Genomic DNA, 15,226 nt, shown 5'->3' with positions numbered 1-15,226 from the left:
AACATGACCACGATTAATATCTGTCCTCTCCCCAGAGCTAGAAAACAGATGCAAATCTAGATGGATCATCTGTATAACTATTTGAAAGTTATCATTCAGAGTAACAAGCCATTACGTAACATCTCTCTTACCGTGTATTTATAACGTCATAATAGCAAATGTGTATACAACTACGGCTATGTATGACAAAGCCAGTCAAACATCAGCGATGACTAATTATTATTGTATTTGCCTTGGTGGTCAGTGTGCACACCAGCAGTGTCCTGGTGACTAATAAAATACATACGTGTTACATGAAAGGATATATATATATATATATATATTTTCTATATTAGCTTTCTATTACAGCAAACAAATCAGCACAAATTTTTCATAGAACACGCCAATTTTATTAGTCCACATTTTCTGTGGGTCAGGAGGTGGTCCCTGGTTAGCTGACTAGTCTACACAGTCTCAGCAAGTTGAAACTGTCGTGTCAGTCAGGATAGTGATTCCATCTGAGGCACACAGGCCCCTACTAAGCTCTTATCATTGGCAGAATCTCGTTCCTTGCGCTTGAAGGACTGGGGTTCTTATTTTTCTTGTTTGTTCTTAACCTGAGGCGATTCTAAACTTTTTAAGTCCTCCTGCCGTTCCTATCCATTTATGCAAAGTGTATATATCAGGAGAGCAGGAATGCATCACAGTGCTTTACAATAAGTGACTGTTACCTTCGATTTAAGAAACACGGACTTCTTTTAATCTTGCATATAAAATATGAATGTTGATAAAATGGAAAATTGAGGAAGAGAAGTCTTTAATTAAAGCTCTCCAAGATGCCTCCATAAGAAAATTTGATTGAAACTGAAGTATGAAAATATAAACTCAAGGAAAGAAAAGGGATCTTTGTATTTCACTCTGATCTTAAGAATTGAAAATGCCCAATGAACAAATTTCTACCTTCTCTCTCCTTCACTTCTTTCTTATGCTAAGTCTCCTAAGGAGCTTCCCCAGTGGCACGGGGGTAAAGAATTCACCTGCCAATGCAGGAGATTCAAGGTACGCAAGATGGTCATATACACTTTAGTAGGGCTATTTAAAATTTAGGCAGCAGGATAATTTCAAGAGAGCTGCCACAGTGGAATTAGTGACAGTTTGCAAAATCCAGCGAACGTGACAGTGGCAATACACTAGGCTGTTCCTGCGCCATGGACGGGGCTCTTACTGCAGCCATCCTCCCAGGGTACCGCCCATCACAGTCTGCCAAGGGCTAAGGGATTTCCCATACATGGGACTTTCAGCATGAAAATTTGGAAAGTCTCAGGCAAACCAGCATGAATTGGTCACTCTACATCCAGCTGTTCTGGTTTCTTTTCCAATATCTGAGGTTTGTTCTTCCAAGGTATCCTGTGACCTACCTCAGTTATTTCCTAAAGAGCGCTTTCCTGTTGAAATTAGCACAGGTCTGTTTCTGATTTCAGTTACAGAACCCTGACTGGTATAGCAATTGGCACAGGGTGTGGGTTGCAGGCAAGAAACCTTCAGGGAAATCAGATAACCTGGTATTGGTTATCTAGCTAAGTGAAAATTCATTTAATATTCAGGGAGGGGATATTAGGTGGAACAGAAAGTCAAGTTCTCACTGATTGTAGCCTGAAATTAAGTGCTGATGGAGCACTGGCTTTGAAGAAAATGAGAGGCCCCTACTAAGGAAGGCAAGAAGGACATGAGACTCTGAGGACTAAAGTGGAGTGGCCTCTGTGAAGAGGTCTGCAGAGTTGAAAAGAAAGAATGACACGCTATAATCTTTGAATACGTGGTAAAATAACAACTAAAGCTTGAGACTTTTCCAGGACTATGATAAAGAAACTCTAATGTGTAGCAGCTGCAAGACTAAAATAGGAAACTCTAAATCCAAAGTCTAAGCCTAAACCTCATTGTATTATAAATGAGTGCAATTCACAGCCCCGCCTAATACTTTCTGTGAAAGCCAAGACACTGATCAGAAAAGAGTGGGATACTGAAACTGAGACCAAGCTTTGGGATACGGTGCCCTGTGTTTGGAATACTGAAGTGTCAAATCACCGCCAAACTGCCTTGGCCATCCAAAGAGCCTCTGTGTATCTTGAAGAAGTTTACGGCTTCGTCAGTGTTTTCTTCATGAGTTCTTCACTTCTCTCCCACTTCTTATTGTCTCCATATCTATAACTAGAATCAGCTCCCAGTTTATCTTGGAAGCAAGGTTTCTGTAACAAAAAGAGAAATTTGCTAATTTTGTTTACAAAATTCTACTGAGAACACAGCAAAAGGAAAAAGGACCTAATTTTTAGATTAAGCTGGCTTTTGGAATATTAGCTAATTTACCCCATATTCCGGACTCCATGTGTTGTATTAACAGATAAACTAGGACTGCATGGTGCCTCATGACATCACCGAGTTGAGAAAAACCATTTGGGAGAAATATCAATAACCTCAGATACACAGATGACACCACTCTGATGGAAGAAAGTAAAGAGGAACTAAAGAGTCTCTTGATGAAGATGAAAGAGGAGAGTGAAAAAGCTGGCTTAAAACTCAACATTCAAAAAACTAAGATCATGGCATCCGGTCCCATCACTTCATGACAAATAGATGGGGAAACAATGGAACTGGGAGAGTGGGAATGACATTTTTACACTGCTATTCGTAGAACAGATCAATAGTGACAGCCTACTATATAGTACAGGGAACTCTACTTGATGTTCTGTGTCACCTAGATGGGAGGGAAGTCCAGAGGAAGAGGACATATGTATGCACATGGCTGATTAATTTGCCTGTACAGGTGAAACTAGCACAAGATTGTAAAGCAACTATACTCCCATAAATAAAAATAAAAAAAATAATTCAAAAGGCTACAGATATTCAAATAATTGTATGAAAGTTTCTTGTTCCTTCATTTGCTCAATCAAACTACAGTCCCACAAAGGACCCAGAAGTTACCCTCCATGCCAAGGCCCTTTGAAACACATCAGTGAGGGGACAGAAGTTATTTCAAGAAATTATTTTAGTAATTGGTAGAAAGGCAGTGGTCGAAGTGGTCTCCGCGATGGAATGGGGAACAGAAGATAGTAGAGTTGCAGGGGCCACAAAGCAGCATAAATTTCAGAGGGAAGGTGAATATGGGGCCGTGGCGGAGAGCAGCCACCATAGTAATCCGAACGGTGAGGCATGCAGTGGTTTCTCACATGCAGGAGTTTGTCTCCCTGACTGATTACGGAGGCCGTAAGGCGCAGGGGGGCATCCTCTTTGTAGGGACTTGGAATACCTCACCCAATTTCTAGTCTTAAATTATTTCATGGACCTACAGTCTCTTAAGTGAAGAAAAAGGCTGGTAATTTTGAGGAGGCAATTGTTATATTTGCAGATAGTGCTGGTTCTGTAAATCTTCTTCCGTAAGGAAGTTCAGTTCAGTGCAGTCACTCAGTTGCATCTGACTCTTCGCGACCCCATGGACCGCAGCATGTCAGGCCTCCCTGTCCATCACCAATTCCCAGAGTTTACCCAAACTCATGTCCGTTGAGTCAGTGATGCCATCCAGTCATCTCATCCTCTGTCGTCCCCTTCTCCTCCTGCCTCCAATCCTTCCCAGCATTAGGGTCTTTTCCAATGAATCAACTCTTCGCATGAGGTGGCCAAAGTATTGGAGTTTCAGCTTCAACATCAGTCCTTCCAATGAACACCCAAGGCTGATCTTTAGGATGGACTTGTTGGATCTCCTTGCAGTCCAAGGGACTCTCAAGAGTCTTCTCCAACACCACAGCTCAAAAGCATCAATTCTTCGGTGCTCAGCTTTCTTTATAGTCCAACTCTCACATCCATACATGACTACTGGAAAAACCATAGCCTTGGAAGGAGACAGGGAAATACTCACAAAACAGTGGAATTTTATCTGCCTGTGGCTACTAGCTTCTCTTAATTCCTGGGTATGTAGAAAGCCACTGTGATCCACAGACAGAGCTTATAGAGTGGAGTAATAAACAGCATTGCATTATTTGTCTATATCAGGATAGAGCCTATAGAACTCCAAAAATAACTCTTGCTTTCTTTACCAGATCTTGAGTTCATAGTTAAAATATGTCCATAGCAACTGCCATGCTCCTACTTTAGTTCCCTGAACCACAGGCTATTTTGATAGAAAAGGTCATAGAGAAGTCTTTAGCACTTCCTTTACATGGTGACATAAGTAAGACTAGCTCTGTTCTTAGGGAATCACAGATGTTACCACTACTATCAGAGATGTGTAATGAAACTGGCAAAGGTAGCAATTCTAGTCACATCCCTTCTGGCTCCTCAGCTCAGCTGGTGCAGGAGATAGGTTTTGGGGACTAGCAGAGAACCATCAATGAGCATAACCAGAGGACTTCAATTGCAGCCGATGCTGCAAATGAGCAAAACCTTGATAGCTGGCATGCACTTATTGATCTGAAGAGCGCTCTTTTTTCTACAGCCACTTTACCGTCATATCAAAGGGACACACACATTCCTTGTTTTGCCTCAGGATTATATCAGCCCTCTTGCCCTGAGACACAGTTTAGCTGGGAGAGAAACTGACCGTTTCACAGTCCGTAGACCTGCAGGCAGTTCTCTCGTTGAAAGCATCATGTTAATTGGATTTGGAGAGCAAGAAGCAGCAGATGTCTTAGACACATCAAAGAGGGAGAAGATAAAATCTGTGAAAATAGAGAAGCTGACTTGTGTCTGAACTTTCTGGGAATCGAGTGCTCTGGGCTGTGTGAGGACATGACCTGAAAGGTAAAGAACTCATCGCTGCCTCTTGTACCTCTTACTGACATAAAACGGCCTCCTGATTTTGAAGCCAACAAGTGCCACATGCAGGTGAGCAGCTTTGTTACATTTACCAGGTGACCAAAAAGGCTGTCGACTGTGGGAATGTCCCAGGGCCAGAGAAGTACCTGCAGCTGATTTTGGCCGAAGTACAAGCAGTCCTTCCTGACCCTTATGAACCGGCCATTTTTGTAACAGATCAAAATGCTGAATAAAAGCTACATTTTTAAGATTATGCAACAAAGCTCTGCTCTTTTGTGCATAAACATGACACATACACTTGCTACACATTTTGTGCAGAAACAAAATTTCGGCTCTCACAGAGACTGCTGTTTAATATACAGAGCTGAGACAGGACTCTAGTGCAGAGAAGGGACACTGCTCCAGTTCCAACCCGGTCAAAGTCCAAGTGACCGGAAATGAAGGAATACATCCAACTCTGTAAGGAGAAGGTCCAGACGGCACTAGTTAATCGCATACATCCACAACCTCCTGTGGCATGCAAAATCAACTGCTCACTTCATGGCAAATAGATGGGGAAACAGTGGAAACAGTGGCTGACTTTATTTTTCAGGGCTCCAAGATCACTGCAGATGGTGATTGCAGCCATGAAATTAAAAGACACTTACTCCTTGGAAGGAAAGTTATGACCAACCTAGATAGCATATTAAAAAGCAGAGACATTACTTTGCCAACAAAGGTCCGTCTAGTCAAGGCTATGGTTTTTGCAGTAGCCATGTATGGATGTGAGAGTTGGACCATAAAGAAAGCTGAGCACTAAAGAATTGATGCTTTTGAACTGTGGTGTTGGAGAAGACTCTTGAGAGTCCCTTGGACTGCAAGGAGATCCAACCAGTCCATTCTGGAGGAGATCAATCTTGAGTGTTCATTGGAAGGACTGATGTTGAAGCTGAAACTCCAATACTTTGGCCACCTGATGTGAAGAGCTGACTCATTTAAAAAGACCCCGATGCTGAGAAAGATTGAGGGCAGGAGGAGAAGGGGACAAGAGAGGATGAGATGGTTGGATGGCATCACCGACTCAATGGACATGAGTTTGGGTAAACTTGGGAAGTTGGTGCTGGACAGGGAGGCCTGGCATGCTACGGTTCATGGGGTTGCAAAGAGTTGGACACGACTGAGCCACTGAACTGAACAGAAAGATAGAAAATATTTCCATCACTTGCACAATAACTACAATTGTTTCACATACTGAAAACCACTTTTTTTTGTCTTTCTTCTTGTTATTGTTTTGCTTTGTCTTTTACTTTGCTCCTCAAAATTTGGAGAACAGATGGAATAGGTGGAAGGTATACTTTTTACAATCATTTTAAAGCTTTGTAAGGTAAATTTCTCCAAGTTCTTCACAATGAGGTAAAATGGGTTTGCTAGAAATTCTCTTTAAAAAGTATGAAAGACCCTGCCTCTGGAACTGAAAGTAGTGTTGGTAATAAAATACAACAGCTTGTTGTTGTTGTTTTTTTCCTCTCTTTGTGTGTGTGTGTGTGTGTGCATGTGCTTTTCATAGAAGTCCATAACCCACTCCTCAAACTGTCATGCATAGTTGGATACAAATGGGTCATCTGCCTCTTTGGTTTAAACACAGAACAGAACTGGCAGGGGGAACAAAGTCACCTGTAAGTTGTTGCAAAGGCAGTCGGCTCTCTGGGAATCAGGATAAGGGTAATTAGGTGGGAAGTCCACACTCTAATTTGCCTGGAGAGAAATAAATGAAAACAATTATATACGATATGTACACACGTGCACGCATCCACATGTGTGTTTACTTTTTCGGCATGACTGTTGCATTGATGGGCCAAGATTCAGTTTTCTTTCCCCCGACACTGAATAAAACCCAGGTGCCACTGCCGATACTGTCATACTTATTCAATAGGGAGCAGTGGGTGGCACTCTTTTTTTTAACCTGCTGAATTTCTCTTATTTCTTGCCAGGCATGGCTCTCACCCTTTGCATGCCTGAACTTTGCAGAACAAGTCAGCTGTAAGATGATTTTGCATGCCTCTTATTTTTTAGCTCCCAGTAATTTGCTCAACAAATAACAAAAAGCCCAGTTATTTGCTGCGAGCGCTAAGGCAGTTTCCATCGCTTGTGAACGCAGTATGTGCCACTTTGACCTCAGATATTGGGGACACGATTATCCTTTTTCAACACGTGCCTCTTTTCCTTTCCCGACTCCAGTTGCAATGTATTTTCACATTTCACTTTTTCCTTCTCATTTTTCTCCATCATGTTAAGAGTAATGTATTTTTTATTTCTTCTTTCATTCAAAAAGAGTTGACAAATTTATCTCTGTCTCCTAAAAATGAGTTTGTGGCAGAGAAGACCATGTAAATGTATGTATCTGTGTACATTTTGCAAATTCACGGGAATGATAGATCGCATTTTAATCAAATTGAGAAATCCATTTGATGGGCTTGTGTACCTACCTGTCAAAGACTGAGAGGTAGGCATGAAATCTAAAAGAGTAGACCCTTGGTGTCTATGTAAACTCTTAATTCCATGAATGCCAACCTTATGCTGCATTTTTCAATGAACCATTTGCTAAAATATAACTTCAAATGCACACACAAAATATATGAGATACGGATGTCTTCTGCTTGGTACTCTTACCAGATCTCCCTCTTGCTTGACCAGCCATCCCTCGAGGACTGGTACTCTGCAGGTCAGTACCCTTTCCCCCTCACCAGTCAAATATAGCTAGCAATATCTGCTATTTTCACACCAAACCAGCAAACCTGCTGTGTCTTGGCTGGTGGTCCCAACTCCCTCCTTTCATCTGTCACCTCTCCAATATGACGGTGACAATAGAGTACCTTTCTCCCAGCTTTAGGGGAAAGGATATGCCAAATGCTCACATTCCCTCTCTCTCTCTCTCTCTGTCACACACACACACGCACACATGCATACACTTTATTTCTGCCTGCTTCGCTGCAGCAAAATATAAAATGGAAGATTTTCTCAGGGCCCTTTCTCTTCTCTAAACCTCCTTTTAGCTAATGGACAACGTTCATCTCAAACCTCTGCTCATATTCACTAGGAAAAGGGATCCTTCCTACCTTTGCCTGCAGCTCAGGATTAAAATTCATGTTTGAGGAAAATCACAAATTGCAGGATACTACAGACCTTAGTGGGTTTCCCTGGTAGCTCAGACAGTAAAGAATCTGCTTGCAATGCAGGAGACTGGGGTTCGATCTCTGGGTCAGGAAGATTCCCTGGAGAAAGAAATATCTACCCACTCCAATACTGCCTGGAGAATTCTGTGGACAGAGGAGCCTAAGGGGCAACAGTCCATAATGTCACAGAGAGTCAAACACGACTCAGAAACTAACACTTTACAGACCTTGGTGATGCCACATTAAACAAAAGAGTGATGCTAACTCTTCTCTAGCCTCTCTATCTTTTCTGGAAAGAGTTTCTTACTACCTTATGCTACAAATCATTACAGAGTAACTTCTAGAGGAGACAATGGCTAAGAAGGAAAGAAATTGATTTAAGGATTTATCTTTTTCCCAAGAGCAAGAAACTTGTTTGTCACTTTTTTTGTGTCTCCCATACTATGTTAGTACAGTATGCTTATAGAAGGCGCTTAATATTCAGTAACTTAAAAGGAAGCGAAACAACAAGAGGCTGATGAAAGAATTCACTGGATTTTAAAAATTGTATCTTGATTCCCTTAGGTTCTAGAAAAATGGAGGGTGAAGCTTGTAAAAGGAGAGAGAATATTTAAATCAAGAATCACTGCCAAGTTTATATTTATCTACAATGAATTTGAATGTTTTAATATATGTTTACATTAGTTTAACAGCACTATTTTCATTTTTTTTTGGAAAATAATTTTAAGGACGAAAGTTAAAAGAAGTGGCTCTTGTCCTTTTAAGAAGGGGACACCAATAATCTGTATCATTCTTCAGACGGTGAGAAATTGAGGGACAAAGTTAAATTACTAGTAGTACATTTTGGAACTTCAGCTACATATTGCTGTTTAAATTAGAAGACGTTTACTCCTTGGAAGAAAAATTATGACCAAGCTAGACAGCATATTAAAAAGCAGAGACATTACTTTGCCAACAAAGATTCGTCTAGTCAAGGCTATGGTTTTTCCAGTGGTCATGTATGGATGTAAGAGCTGGACTGTAAAGAAAGCTGAGCGCCGAAGAATTGATGCTTTTGAGATATGGTGTTGGAGAAGACTCTTGAGAGTCCCTTGGACTGCAAGGAGATCCAACCAGTCCATCCTAAAGGAGATCAGTCCTGAATATTCATTGGAAGGACTGATGCGGAAGCTGAAACTCCAATACTTTGGCCACTTGATGCGAAGAACTAACTCATTGGAAAAGACCCTGATGCTGGGAAAGGTTGAAGGCAGGAGGAGAAGGGGACGACAGAGGATGATGGTTGGATGGCATCACCGACTCAATGGACATGAGTTTGGGTAAATTCTGGGAGTTGGTGATGGACAGGGAGGCCTGTCGTGCTGCAGTTTATGGGATCACAAAGAGTCAGACATGACTGAGTGACTGAACTGAACTGATTATTGTTTACTGCTAAGTTGCATCTGACTCTTTGAGACCCCAGGGGCTGTAGCCCCCAGGCTCCTTTGTCCATGGGATTTCCCAGGCAAAAATACTAGAATGGGTAGCCATTTCCTTCTCCAGGGGATCTTACCTACCCAGGGATGGAACCCAGGTCTCCTGCATTGCTAGGCGGATTCTTTACCACTGAGCCACCAGGGAAGCCCTCAGTCATATATAATAATGAAAGTAGAGGCAGTTAACAAGAGAATTTAAAATGGATAGTTCTACAAGTGTTGATCAAAACATCTATTAATTTCAACTAAGTCACAGTTGAAGGAAATGAGAGTATACTGATTTTTTTTTTTAAGTTTGTTTAGATTACTTGTTTTTAGAGGAAAAAAGATTTTACTTTGGTTATGTATTGTGCAAACAAATTATTAAGTGATTTTAGTGAGTGGATTTTGGCGGTATATCTGATATTCTGTGATTTAAATTTGACCTAAAAATTCTCGACAGAACACTGGGGCCGTCCACCTGTGAGAGTGTCACTCCTGTCCCAGAACTTAGACATAGATGCTAAGTTCTATACATTAATATGTTCCTAAGAAAGTAGAAGATCTATTTTCCTAGACAAATGGAGTTATGATCAATATTTTTAAGCAGAGGGAGAACAAATCATTCATAAAAATTAGTCAATTCAATTTCATGGTTTATATGTATCAAAATACAGCTGGTTAATCAGATGTTTTACTTATTTTTCTGGTTATATGATTACACTGTGGCTGAGTATCTTTTGCAATGCTGTTATAGTTCAGTTACTCTTTAAAATAAGCTCATCTGATGCCAGTGATAAATGTGTATGTCAGTTTTTTAGTAGTGATAATAATTGAGGATTTTTTAGAACACAATTTTTGGAAGGAAAAATATGAAATTTACTGACAGCTCTCTAGAAATGCCACTAGAAAGTGTAAAATACTAAGTAGTTATTTATTAAAATATTTGACAATTACAGAGTTCTGAAACTAAATGAGCCCAAGAATGAATACATACAATCATATCACAAATTTAACAGCACAGAAACCAGATATCTGGGGTATCACTGGCTTTTCAAGCCCAGGGATCCTTCCCTTTTGGTCTCATCACCTCTTCTTTCAACCAGATAGGAAGGGATCCCCCAATGTGATTTATTCCAGGCCTTAAACCTACCTCAGATTTGGTCCTGAACGGTGCCTTTGAAGGTGAATGGAGGTCCAGATGAAAGAAGGGCTGACTGGAAAAGCCCACAGAGAAATGTGTTGCAGAGATTAACATGCCACAACCTCTTAATCAAAAACACTGAACAAAAGTCAACAGGCCATAGAGACCATATCCCGAAGCTGCTGAAGTGAAAATGCGGAGAGAAAGGACATCTTGACAGGAAGGAGGGGTTGAAATAATCCTGACAGCTCCGTGCCGACTCAAGTAAATTAGGAAATGCAAAAGTCTAGGAAAGACGAAAGAATTAAGAGTATATCGAGTGGGGAATTTTTTTACAGATATATAAGCATGGCACTACATTTCAGAAAGAATTTTTTTTTATACCTACCATATTCTAAGCACTATTATTTGTTATATAAATAGCTCATTTTACCATTTTATGAGTCTATTGATATAGATGATATTGCTCTATATTATAGATGGGAAAACTATTCTTAGAGGACAAAGGATTTGATCAACTTGCAAGAATGGATAGATCTGAGAAGGATTTTGGCTAAAAAGAATGAAACCTGAAGGTCAAATTCTGGTTCGAAAGCCCAAGTTTTCTTCATTAACCTACATTGGCCCCTAAACTTCCCTATTTTAAACTGGGAGTATAAATGGTACTCACGTACTTGAAAAGGCAGAGGCCATAAAAATCTATTCTTATGTAAACATAACATTAAAATCATGGATCCAGGTATTTACTGTGCAGCAGAATGACTTGGCAATAAATGCAGATTCACTGGTTCACATTATTTTTTTAATATACTTGTCTTTTGTTCTATAGTTTCATCTTTTTAAGATTAACTTTTATTGGAGTATAGTTGCTTTACAATGCTGTGTTAGTTTCTATTGGACCACAGAGTGAATCAGCCATATATATATAAATATCCACTCTTTTTTGAATTTCCTTCCCATTTAGGTCACCATAGAGCATTCAGTTCAGTTCCCTTTGCTATACAATAGATTTTCATTAGTCATATATTTTATATATAGTGTGTGTATATACATATATATATGCCCACATATATATCCACACTGTATATAACTATATATGTATATATATATATACATATATATATATATATAATCAACAGTATATATATATGTCATGCCAGTTCCCTCTCAAACAGTCCTACTGAGTAAGTCTAAGGTGGTCTCTGGGTCCACTGAACACACTTTTAGAAACCCTGAGGTTTCAGTTTTTTGTTTTTTTTTTAATTGCAAATAACTGAAGCTAGCTTTGGCTTATATAATCAGAAAGCAGGCTTGTTTGGCTAGCAAAGTAATGGCTCCCCCCGAGATGTTTTAATTCGTGGAACCAGAAACTATGATAGTTTACATAAGTAAAGGGACTTTGTGGATATAAACTAAGGCTCTTGAGATAGAAATGAGATTAGTCTGGGATGTACCAGATATAATCACCAGAGTCCCTGCAGGTGAAAAAAGAACGCAGAAGAGTCAAAATCAGAGGAGCTGTGATAAAGGAAGCAGAGGCAAGGAGGGAGTGTGAGGGCAGAAGTATAGCCCAGAGATATGCACTTGTTGAATTTGCCGATGGAGGAAAGGGCCATGAGTCAAAGAAGCAGGCAGCTTTTAGAAGCTGGAAAAGGAAAACAGACAAAGGGATTCTTCAGTGGGCCCACCAAAAAGAATGCTACTCTGTCAACATCATGAGCTTAGTCCAATGAGACTCATTCTGCACTCTGACATCTGGAATTATAAGATAATAAATATGTGTCGCTTAAGCCACTGTGTTCAATGTGACTTTTTACAGCAACAGTAGGAAGTTAATACAATTGAAGTGCTCAAAAAGTGTACTTCAAAAATACATACAGTACTGTTTCTGGGTTTAACAAACACTCTGTTCTCTGAGCAGATTATTAGTTTAGAGTACCCATACTCTAGTCTCTGATTATCTTTTTTTAAACGGCTTTAGTACCTAAGGGGTTTCCCAGGTGACACAGTGGTAAGGAATCCACCTGCCAAAGCAGGAGAAGCAAGGAGACAGGGATTTGACCCCTGAGTCAGGAAGATCCCCTGGAGTAGGAAATGAAAATCTGCTCTAGCATTCTTGCCTGGAAAGTTCCACGGGCAGAGGAGCCTGGAAGGTGGGCTACAGTTCCTGGGGTCCCAAAGAGTCTGACACAACTGACCGTGGGCACACATACACACGCACTGGGAATTTTTCCAGATTTCTCCTGGGCTTTTGAGTGGTTTATATTGAAATGTTAAGTATCCCAAGTCGCTCCCAAATGACAAGAAATATATTAATACTGCAACATTCAATTCTGATGTTGGCCTTGGTGTTTAATTTCTAAGTCGTGTCTGACTCTTTATGACCTCATGGACTATAGCCCGTGAGGCTCCTCTGTCTGTGGGATTTTCCAGGTGAGAATACTGGAGTGGGTTCCCATTTCCTCCTCTGGGATCTTCCCAACCCAGGGATTGAACCCATTCATTCAATAGGGACCTCTTTAGTTTTTCCTTCTCCATGCAGATTTGCTTATTTGTCTGTAAATCCTGATAACTACTTGATTGCATTATCATTCATATTCATTTCATATATTTCAAAAGAATGCACCATTGAATGGAAAACATAAATGAAAATTCCCTGATAGAACTAATGCTGTTTAGTTTTGACTAATGTAACACAGTCATCGCAATAAATATATATTATTCCTACCAGAGTACTCTAAGGTATGTAAGGCAACTCATTGAAATGGTTTGTTTTTTCCTTTTTGCTATTAATGGGGTGTGATAAGTGGGATCATATTTTGGGTCTCTCTCTGGCATACTTACACACATGAATAATATTCACTGAAGTTTCTTCTCAGTCAAAGAGAAATTTCATTGCTGATGAAATGACAATAGTTGTCTGACTCCACACTTACTCTGTAAATCTTACACAAAAGACCCATAAATGATTCAATATACTTAGCTTGAAATATGGCATTGAAAAAAAAAATGTCTGCTTCAAAAGAAAATTCCAGAAAGTCAACAGATTGACAATCAAATTACTCAGGCTGACTAGGAATATATCCATTATTTCCTTGGCTTGCTAGAAATTATCCCTTCTTAATGACAAAAGAAAGTTATACTGATTTTATTTTGTCCATGTCTATTCTACCATCTCTAGTTTTATCTTTTTGACTTAAATAATGTCACTTCTCTCAAAATGGATGATTTGTTTGAATATCCAGGCTTATAGACATTTTATAAGTTAATTGTTTTCCTTCTTTTAAATTAAGAAAACACCAAGGAAATGGATAACTATTTGCTTACAGAAACAATATCTTATTCAAGTCAATTATAAATTAGGTATGTCTACAAAATTATGATATTTATCATTTTGGAGCTCAGTTCAGTTCAGTTGCTCAGTCGTGTCTGACTCTTTGCAACCCCATGAATCGCAGCACGCCAGGCCTCCCTGTCCATCACCAACTCCCAGAGTTTACCCAAACCCATGTCCATCGAGTCGGTGATGCCATCCAACCATCTCATCCTCTGTTGTCCCCTTCTCCTCCTGCCCCCAACCCTTCCCAGCATTAGGGTCTTTTCCAATGAGTCAACTCTTCGCATGAGGTGGCCAAAGTATTGGAGTTTCAGCTTCAACATCAGTCCTTCCAATGAACACCCAGGACTTGTCTCCTTTAGGATGGACTGGTTGGATCTCCTTGCAGTCCAAGGGACTCTCAAGAGTCTTCTCCAACACCACAGTTCAAAAGTATCAATTCTTCGGTGCTCAGCTTTCTTTATGGTCCAACTCTCACATCCATACATGACCACTGGAAAAGCCATAGCCTTGGCTAGATGGACTTTTGTTGGCAAAGTAATGTCTCTGCTTTTAAATATGATATCTAGGTTGGTCACAGCAATACAAAAATCAACAAATTAAACAAAATGAAGTAAAGCAGTCAACTTGTTTAAAGAAATTTACGTAATATCAGAGATAATTTCAACTTTTAGAAATCACTGTTTAAGTGTGGAGATTTCCTTAAAAAACTGGAAATGGAACTGCCATATGACTCAGAAATCCCACTGAAGAAACCAGAATTGAAAGAAACATGTGTACCCCAATGTTCATTGCAGCACTGTTTACAATCACTAGGACATGGAAGCAACCTAGATGTCCATCGGCAGAAGGATGGATAAGAAAGCTGTGGTACATATACACAATGGAATATTACTCAGCTATTAAAAGGAATGGATTTGAATCAGTTCTATTGAGGTGGATGAAACTGAAGCCTATTATACAGAGTGAAGTAGATCAGAAAGAAAAACACCAATACAGTATAATAATGCATATATATGGAATTTAGAAAGATGGTAATGATGACCCTATATGGGAGACAGCAAAATAGACAGAGATGTAAAGAACAGACTTTTGGATTCTGTGGGAGAAGGCAAGGGTGGGATGATTTGAGAAAGTAGAATTGAAACATGTATATTACCATATATGAAACAGATCACCATTTCAGGTTCGATGCATGAGACAGGGCGCTCAGGGCTGGTGCACTGGGATGACCCGGAGAGATGGGGAGGGAGGTGGGAGGGGGGTTCAGGATGGGGGACATGTACACCCATGGCTGATTCATGTCAATGTATGGCAAAAACCACTACAATATTGCAAAGTAATTAGCCTCCAA

At 40.0% G+C, this 15,226-nt stretch overlaps 1 long non-coding RNA gene across 1 annotated transcript; it reads right to left on the bottom strand.

The window, feature by feature from the left end:
• Window positions 1–366: 366 nt before the first annotated feature.
• Window positions 367–6,714, bottom strand: LOC145514186 (uncharacterized). Its single transcript, XR_014059902.1, has 3 exons — window positions 6,439–6,714; window positions 4,571–4,688; window positions 367–2,225 (listed from the first exon to the last, which is right to left on the bottom strand). It is a non-coding gene; the product is annotated as an uncharacterized LOC145514186 (long non-coding RNA).
• Between the last annotated feature and the right edge of the window lie 8,512 nt (window positions 6,715–15,226).

The sequence above is a fragment of the Giraffa tippelskirchi genome, chromosome 7, assembly GCF_054371585.1.
Source record: "Giraffa tippelskirchi isolate mGirTip1 chromosome 7, T2T-mGirTip1v1.2.pri, whole genome shotgun sequence".
In the NCBI taxonomy this organism is placed as follows: domain Eukaryota; kingdom Metazoa; phylum Chordata; class Mammalia; order Artiodactyla; family Giraffidae; genus Giraffa; species Giraffa tippelskirchi.
This window is presented reverse-complemented; position numbering and strand designations above follow the sequence as displayed.